Here is an 8,338-nt window from a genome sequence, read left to right as displayed (position 1 = left end):
CAGCAGACAAAATGCAAATGTTACAAGAGAAAACAGCAGTCAAGAAAATGTCCTGTTAGCTTGTAACATGGCTGAAACACATAGTGAGGACATATGGTTTTTAGACTCAGGTTGCAGCAACCATATGACCGGAAACATAGCCTTCTTTTCTGCCCTAGATAAAAATGTGAAATCAGAAGTCACACTAGGAACTGATAGTAAAGTGTCTGTTATGGGAAAAGGAGAAATAAAAATACTTTCAAAGCAAGGAGAAAGGAAAACCATAGCAGATGTATACTATGTCCCCGGAATGAGATGTAATCTCTTGAGTGTTGGACAGCTTGTCCATAAGGGGTACAATGTTTTCTTTAAAAATGATGTATGCACCATCATGGATATACCACCCAGCAAAAGATGCATTGCTGAAGTGAAGATGACAAGGAACAGGATGTTCCCTTTGAGGATCAGGGCAGATTTGAAAAACAAAAATGAAATTGCAGCAGTTACCCAAGAGGCCTTCCAAAGCGTGCCAAAGGATGAAAATTGGTTGTGGCACTTGAGATTTGGGCATCTAAATTTTGGAGGTCTAAACTTATTGAGCAGAAAAGGAATGGTAAGAGGATTACCATTGATAGAGAAACCGGACAGCCTATGTGAAGGCTGCATTTTGGGAAAACAACATAGAGAGAGTTTTCCATCAGGGAAAAGCATAAGGGCAAAGACACCCTTAGAGATTATCCACTCAGATTTGTGTGGACCAATGCAAGCTCCATCATTAGCAGGCAGCCTATATTTCTTGACATTCATTGATGATTTTACAAGAAAGACTTGGATATATTTCCTTAAAAACAAAAGTGAAGTCTTTGAGAAATTCCAAAACTTCAAAGCATTTGTTGAAAACCAAAGCGGGCTGCACATTAAAGTTTTGAGAACTGATAGAGGAGGTGAATATATCTCCAAGGAATTCCTAAGATTTTGTAGAGAAAATGGAATACATAAACAGTTTACAGCAAGGTACACTCCACAGCAAAATGGAGTTGCTGAAAGGAAGAACAGAACCATCATGGAGATGGCAAGGAGCATGTTGAAGGCAAAGCATTTGCCAAATGAGTATTGGGCTGAAGCTGTACATTGTGCAGTTTATATATTGAACAGGTGTCCTACAAAAGCAGTCATGAACAAAGTGCCAGAAGAGGCATGGAGTGGGAGAAAGCAAGGAGTCACCCACATGAGAGTTTTTGGATGTGTGGCCTATGCACACATTCCAGATCAGCTAAGGAGGAAGTTGGACAGCAAAGGGGAGAAATGCATCTTCATTGGATACAGTGATGAATCCAAAGCCTACAGGCTGTACATTCCATCTACCAAGAAGTTCTTTGTCAGCAGGGATGTTCAATTCATAGAAGAGGAAGCTTGGGATGGAAGCATAGAGAAAAAAGTCAATGTCAAGAACTGTTTGTCTCATGATGAAGATGAAGAGGAGGTGGCTGAAATGAATCCCCAAACAACAGCGCCAACACAAGGACAGCAAGGTACACCATTGAGGATCAATGAGAGTGCTTCTCCAAGCACACCACAAGGAGGAAATTCAAGTGCATCTTCAAGCACTTGCACACCAAGTGAACGAGGTAAGAAGTTTAGAAATCTAAGTGAAATTTATGAAGAAGGAATGAATTCCTTATTTGCCTTGTATTGTCATGTTGATGATCCTATTCATTTTGAAGAAGCTATTAAAGATAAGAAATGGATAGAAGCTATGGATGAGGAGATGAATGCCATAGAGAGAAACAAAACATGGGATTTGGTTGAGTTACCAAAAGGCAAAGAAGTCATTGGTGTGAAATGGGTCTACAAGACCAAGAGCAATGCTGAAGGCAAGATTGAAAGGCACAAGGCAAGGCTGGTTGTCAAAGGCTACAAGCAGCAGTATGGGAGAGATTATGAGGAGACTTTCGCCCCGGTTGCAAGAATGGAAACCGTGAGAGCAGTGCTGTCCATAGCAGCTCAAAACAAATGGAAAGTCTACCAAATGGACGTGAAGTCAGCATTCCTAAATGGAGTGTTAATGGAAGAGGTCTATGTGGAACAGCCTCTTGGATATGAGAAGAAAGGTGAAGAGCACAAAGTGTGCAAATTGAAGAAAGCTCTTTATGGGCTGAAGCAAGCGCCAAGAGCATGGTACAGCAGGATAGATTCATATCTATTGGATAATGAATTTGACAAGTGTGAAGGAGAACCCACAGTCTACATCAAGGAAAAGGATGGTAAGATTTTAATTGTTGTTTTGTATGTTGATGATGTGATTTTCACAGGTAATGATGATCAGCTCATTAAAAATTTTAAATCAGTCATGAAGGATGAATTTGAAATGACTGACATGGGTTTCTTGAGATACTTCTTAGGCATAGAAGTAGATCAAAATGAAAAAGGAATTTTTATATCTCAAGCAAGATATGTAAATCAAGTTTTGGACAGATTTAACATGCAAGAATGCAAGGCAGCCATCACTCCCACAGTAATGGGATTAAAACTCAGCAGAGAGGACAGCAGCAAGGATTTTGATCCTAGCTTGTATAAAAGTATTGTGGGCAGCCTTATGTATTTAACAGCAACTAGGCCTGATTTAATGTATGCTGTTAGTTTAATTTCCAGGTTCATGGAGAGGCCGAAGGAGGCACATTGGCAGGCAGCAAAGAGAATTTTGAGGTATGTCAAAAGCACCAAAATGTTTGGAATTTTATATCATGCCTCAGAACATTCAGATTTGGTTGGATACACAGACAGTGATTGGGCTGGAAATGTAGATGATCGGAAGAGCACTTCCGGTTATGTTTTTAATATGGGTTCAGGAGCCATTTCATGGGCTTCTAAGAAGCAGTCCATTGTAGCATTGTCTACAGCAGAGGCTGAATATGTGGCAGCTACAGCAGCAGCATGTCAAGCAGTGTGGATGAGAAGAATGTTGAGAAGCTTAGGCCAAGAGCAGGCAAAAGCGACAGTGATTTTTTGTGACAATAGCTCAGCTATTGCATTGTCAAAGAATTCAGTGTTTCATAAGAGAACGAAACACATTGATACAAGATTTCACTACATCAGAGAATTGGTGAACAATGGAGAAATTGTCCTAGAACATTGCAGGACTCAGGAACAGGTTGCAGACATCTTGACAAAGCCATTGGATCAGAAAAGCTTTGAACTTTTGAGGAAGTGTCTCGGTATGACCGAATGCCCAGCTGTTGAAATTAAAGGGGAGTGTTGAAATCTAATTTCAACGCAGACCACCAGAAACCGTGAACCAAGCCAGAAACCGTTCACCGGATTTTCTCGGAGCGATTTGCCGACGAAGGAATAATCCGGGAAGGAGCTCCGATACAATTTGGAGCTGACATGTGGTTCAGCCATGACGTAACGCAACGTCATTTTCTCGGGCGTTAAAGTTGGGCAGCAAACAGGTTTCCGATATTGTTGACCTCCGTCGGATTTACTCCATCGCTCTCCACCGTTGATGAACTAAAGCTGCATACGAGGTGCATTAAAGGCTTGCGTGGATTAAACTTTTGGTTGACCGCCGTAGGTGAAAGAGTTAATGTTGGTACAAGATTTTGGTGGCCCGTTTTAATATGAGTATGGGCACATTACAATATATTTTCTTATATAGCACGTAAGTTTCTTTTTTATGAAAAGGTATGGTGCATTTAAAACATAGGTATGGGCATGTTTTAATAGAAGCCTATGACTTTTACGGCAGGTATTAAAAATAAAAAAATCGTATGTAATATGTTTGTTTACTGTTGACTTTTATGTATTGCACACGGGAGGTAAAAATGGATGCGTATTCACAGCAGTGAAAAATGTTGATGGTGCGGTAAAAAGAAGAAGAAGAACCAGAGGATGTATGCACAGCAGTGCACGAATACATTTAGTAATGTTTTGTGAAGTTTTTTTTAAGTAGCGAAAACCATGTGTGGTTTTGCACGAAGTAAGTTTTTGTAAGTTTGTGTAAGTTCTGCTTTTACAGCAGTATGTAAAATTGTTTTACACCAGTGAATGAAAATGGAGACTTTACAGCAGTAAGTTATTTTTCACAGCAGTGAATATAAAAGGGATTTCACAGTGGTAAATATTTGTATCAGTTTTTAATGAATAGAAAGTCTTATGGTGGTGAAATACTCTAGTTCTCTGTGTGAAATTTTTTTTAAGCTGTCTGTGCATAAAAAAATCCTGTGGAGGTAAAACAGAGCATTGCCTCTGTGTTTAGTTTGAATTTGGTTTTTGGTATTTTCCCATTAAAAATACCCAACAGCCATGGCCCAGGAATGCCTCTTCTCCATCTCCTCAAGAAATATGGATGCTGCTGCCCTCAAGATCGATCTTCAAAAGGCCTTCGACTGTGTTGACTGGAGCTTCCTAAGAATCCTCCTGGCAAAAATTGGTCTATGCCCCCGCGCTATCAGCTGGACCATGGCATGTGTCGAAAGTGCATCCTTCTCGGTCATCATCAATGGCATTCCGTCTTCTTTCTTCCGCGCCGAGAGGGGGCTCCGACAGGGCTGCCCACTCTCCCCCATCCTCTTTATACTGGTAATGAACACTCTTAGTACCCATATCAATCGTGCTGTTGCTGATGGCAGGTGTCGGCCGGTCAAGTTGTGTCGCGATATCTCTCTCTCACACAATCTTTTTGTAGACGACATCCTCTTTTTTGCAATGCTATGCAAGTCCACATGGATCTCTCTTTTTGTGATCCTTCAAAAATTCCATTCTGCCACAGGTCTCAATATAAACAAGGCTAAGTCAGTCCTTTATCATAATGATACCAATCCTGATTTGGCTCTATGGATAGCCGACCGCTTCGGTATTAATCTTGGCAAGATAAAAGATGGGTTCACATATCTGGGTTTTCGTTTGAAGGCAACAAGATACCGCAGTCATGATTGGCAATGGCTGCTGGACCGCTTCTACAACAAAATTGCAGGATGGGAAATGCGACTTTTATCACTTGCAGGCAGGTTCATTTTGGTTCAGTCTGTTCTCTCACAGCTCGCAGTGTACTGGGGTCATCTTTTTCTTCTTCCGGCATCAGTTTCCAGGAAAATGAAATCTATCGCTGCAAACTACCTGTGGGGAGGCCGCTCTTTCCAATCGAAATTTCACCTAGCAAACATGGACTCCATTTCCAGGCCAAAAAAGGCGGGAGGCTGGGGGCTTCTAAATATGAAATCTTTTGCTCTCGCTCTCATTTGCAAATCTCTGCACAGAGCCATCTTTGGATCCGGCCCATGGAGCTCTCTTGTCAATCAGAAGTATCTAAAAGGTAAATCCATCGAACACTGGTTCAGAAAGGCATCTCTTGGTATCCGATCGGGCTCCCCCATCTGGACATGCTTCAGAAAACTACATCCTTTTTTTATGCAGCATCTTAAATGGACTATTTTCACTGGCTCCAATGTCTATATTGGTATTGATCCCACCCTCCATAACCTCGAATCCATGATCCCTCCGCCTCTCCTCTCTTTCTTTCAAGCTAGGGGTCATTTCACCTGGGATAAACTTATTCATGCATGGTCCTCCCAAGAGCCTGTATGGAAATATGATCTCCAATTGGGCCTCCCTCCTCGCCTTAGTGCCCTCTGGCTCTCTTTCATCAACCGCTTCACTCACAGTGCTTTCATTCAATCTGGGACGCGGGATGGCCTCACTTGGTCCATTGGTACCTCCATTCGCCCCATCTCCGTCAAAAGTCTCTACACTGCCCTATCTCCCCCAGCTCCCCCCCCCCCACCTGCCCCGTCATCCTCTGGAAAGCTAAATGTCCCCTCAAATCCATCCTTTTCGCATGGCTCCTTTTCTCAAATAAAAACCTCACCTGGGAGGTCTTACAAAAAAAAGGTTGGCAAGGCCCCAGCACCTGCCAGTTTTGCTCTGCTGCGACAGAATCAAACTGTCATATGTTTTTTGATTGCCCAGCATCCTCTGCAATATGGTATGATCTCTCACTCTCGTATGGTTTTCAGCCACGCTCTTTCGTTTCGGTGCAGGATGCTTTTGCCTGGTGGTGCTCTCAATGTCCTTCTCGGCATGCTAGCCTTATTCTCACATGCTGGCACCTTTGGAAATGGCGCAACAACAAAATTTTTCAAGGCTGCTCTCTGCCTATTTCTTCCATCCTCACTTCTATATCGGCGCTCATGCCCCCTGAGGAATAGCCGGGCTTCTCAAATCGATAGCTTCTATTTACATATCTTTCACTCCATTTTTGTCAAGTTCGCAACCTACATATATGTTTTCATTTCTCACATCATGTATTGAACCAATCTGGGGGCAATCTATCAAAGCTGCTGGATCCATATGGTTATGTTACCGAAATCTATGTATCTGATATTTATATCTTCTTAATATAATACATAACGTTTTTTCTCTCTAAAAAAAATAAAAGCAGGGCATCTAAAGCCGATAGAGACACATACGAGAGAGAAAAAAGGCCCAGCGAATAAGACACTCACCTGATCGTCCCTTCAATATTTGAAACAGGGATGCCCTAATCATGAATCGAGCTCCGAATTGGCTTATCACTGTAGTAGGATGTGACTGTAACTGCGTCCCTGAGTATTCCTTTGATAGTGCAACTGTAGCGATTAATATTCTAGTGCTTTTATTTATAGCTTGAACATCATTTATATATTAATAAAAACTTAAATACATAGATATATAAGTTATATATTTTCTCTAGTAATTATATAAAGCATTTTGTATATTTTCTTTTACCATTTATTAAGTCCATCTAGCTTAGCTTTGTTTGCATATGAGGCTATGAAAATCTATAAAAGAAATGAAAATGACAAGCTACCGATTGTAGATACGTATTTGAAAGTAGAAAAAATATTGTTGTTCAACTGTAGATATGTATTTGAAAATAGAAAAAATATTGATGTTTAAACACTACATATATATATTTGAAAGTGGAAAAATTATTGTTGTAACAAAAGTTAAGTTTTGATTGTATCAATAGAACAAAATACTATTCTTAATTATAATTTATTTGGGTGCATGTTATTATTTTTATCTTATTCATTGATATTTAAAAATTATCATTATTTATTATTATCATTATTTATTTATAAAATTAGTTTAAATTCAAACAAATTTCAATAAAAAACTAAAATAAAGTTTTCTATACAACCATATACTTATTACATTAATGTTTTAAATTTTTCTTTTAAAAATGACATTCACAAAAACCATATACTTATTACATTAATATCTAAAAAAATTATTTAAAAAAAAACATTTACAACTTAATAATAAATTTAAAGAAAATTACAAATTAAATCAAATTCAAATTCAAAAATTTAATGAAATTTGGTATAAACAGAATAAATTAGACTCTTCATATGTTGTTATGACAAAATAATCCAAGGGTCTAGCTTAACAAATTGTTGCTAACAAAGTAGAATATTTAGTTAGGTTAGGGATATGAATTGAATCCCTTGAATTTAAAAAACACTAGGAGTGGTCGATTTTAGCTATGTGTCTGCTTTGTTGCAAGTTGGGCCACTTTGTTGTGGACTTGGGCATTGTTGATGGCAAAAAATAGCTTAGGCCGCAAATCAAACTCTTTTTTGTTTGTATTGGTGGTTATGGTTTGAAATGGGTCCAGTGATGCATGAAAAAAGTGTATGGAAGGTATATGGAGTAGGTTATATCAATTTGAATGAGTATAGTAAGCAAACCAGATAAGACAGAGCTTCAAAGAAATTATATGTTATATATCTCGGGCATACTTATGTGAATTAGAAAACATAACGTATGACTGGAAATGTAGATTTACAACTTATAAGGCCTAATATTATAACAACTTGAAATGATTAATTCAATTAAATAGTTAGTTGAATTTATGGTAACTCATTCACATTCAATTTCGAAATCTTTTTTACTCAAATAATGAAATGCATCAACACTTCAATAATTCTTTCAATAATCAAAAGGACAAGCATAATATCAATTTGAAAACAAAACTAATAAAAGTACTAGCTTCATTTTACTCTTTCTAAACATGGAATCAAAATGGCTCAGTTCTTCGGATTAAAAGAGAAATGTACAATAGTGCAACAAAGTCTTTCGTCTCAAAATTTCAGAACCCTTAAACATGGGTTCAAGAGAGCCTTGAATAGTTTTTCAAAATATGAAAGGACCATAAGTCGAATATTCCCTCAACCATAGTAAAACATACTAAAGGTAAATAGTAAACAGTTGCAACAATAAGACTAAAAAGATAACATCCTTGAGTAGGTGAAATTTATGGTGAAGATTGATTGAAGGATTGTCACTAAGAATAAATTTTGAGAAGATTATCCAACTT

This window comes from Pinus tabuliformis, chromosome 2_2 (genome assembly GCF_031772625.1).
Source record: "Pinus tabuliformis cultivar Carrire ecotype Pingquan chromosome 2_2, CPIR1, whole genome shotgun sequence".
Lineage (NCBI taxonomy): Eukaryota > Viridiplantae > Streptophyta > Pinopsida > Pinales > Pinaceae > Pinus > Pinus tabuliformis.
The sequence above is the reverse complement of the archived record's forward strand: the minus strand, read 5'-3'. Positions refer to the sequence as shown.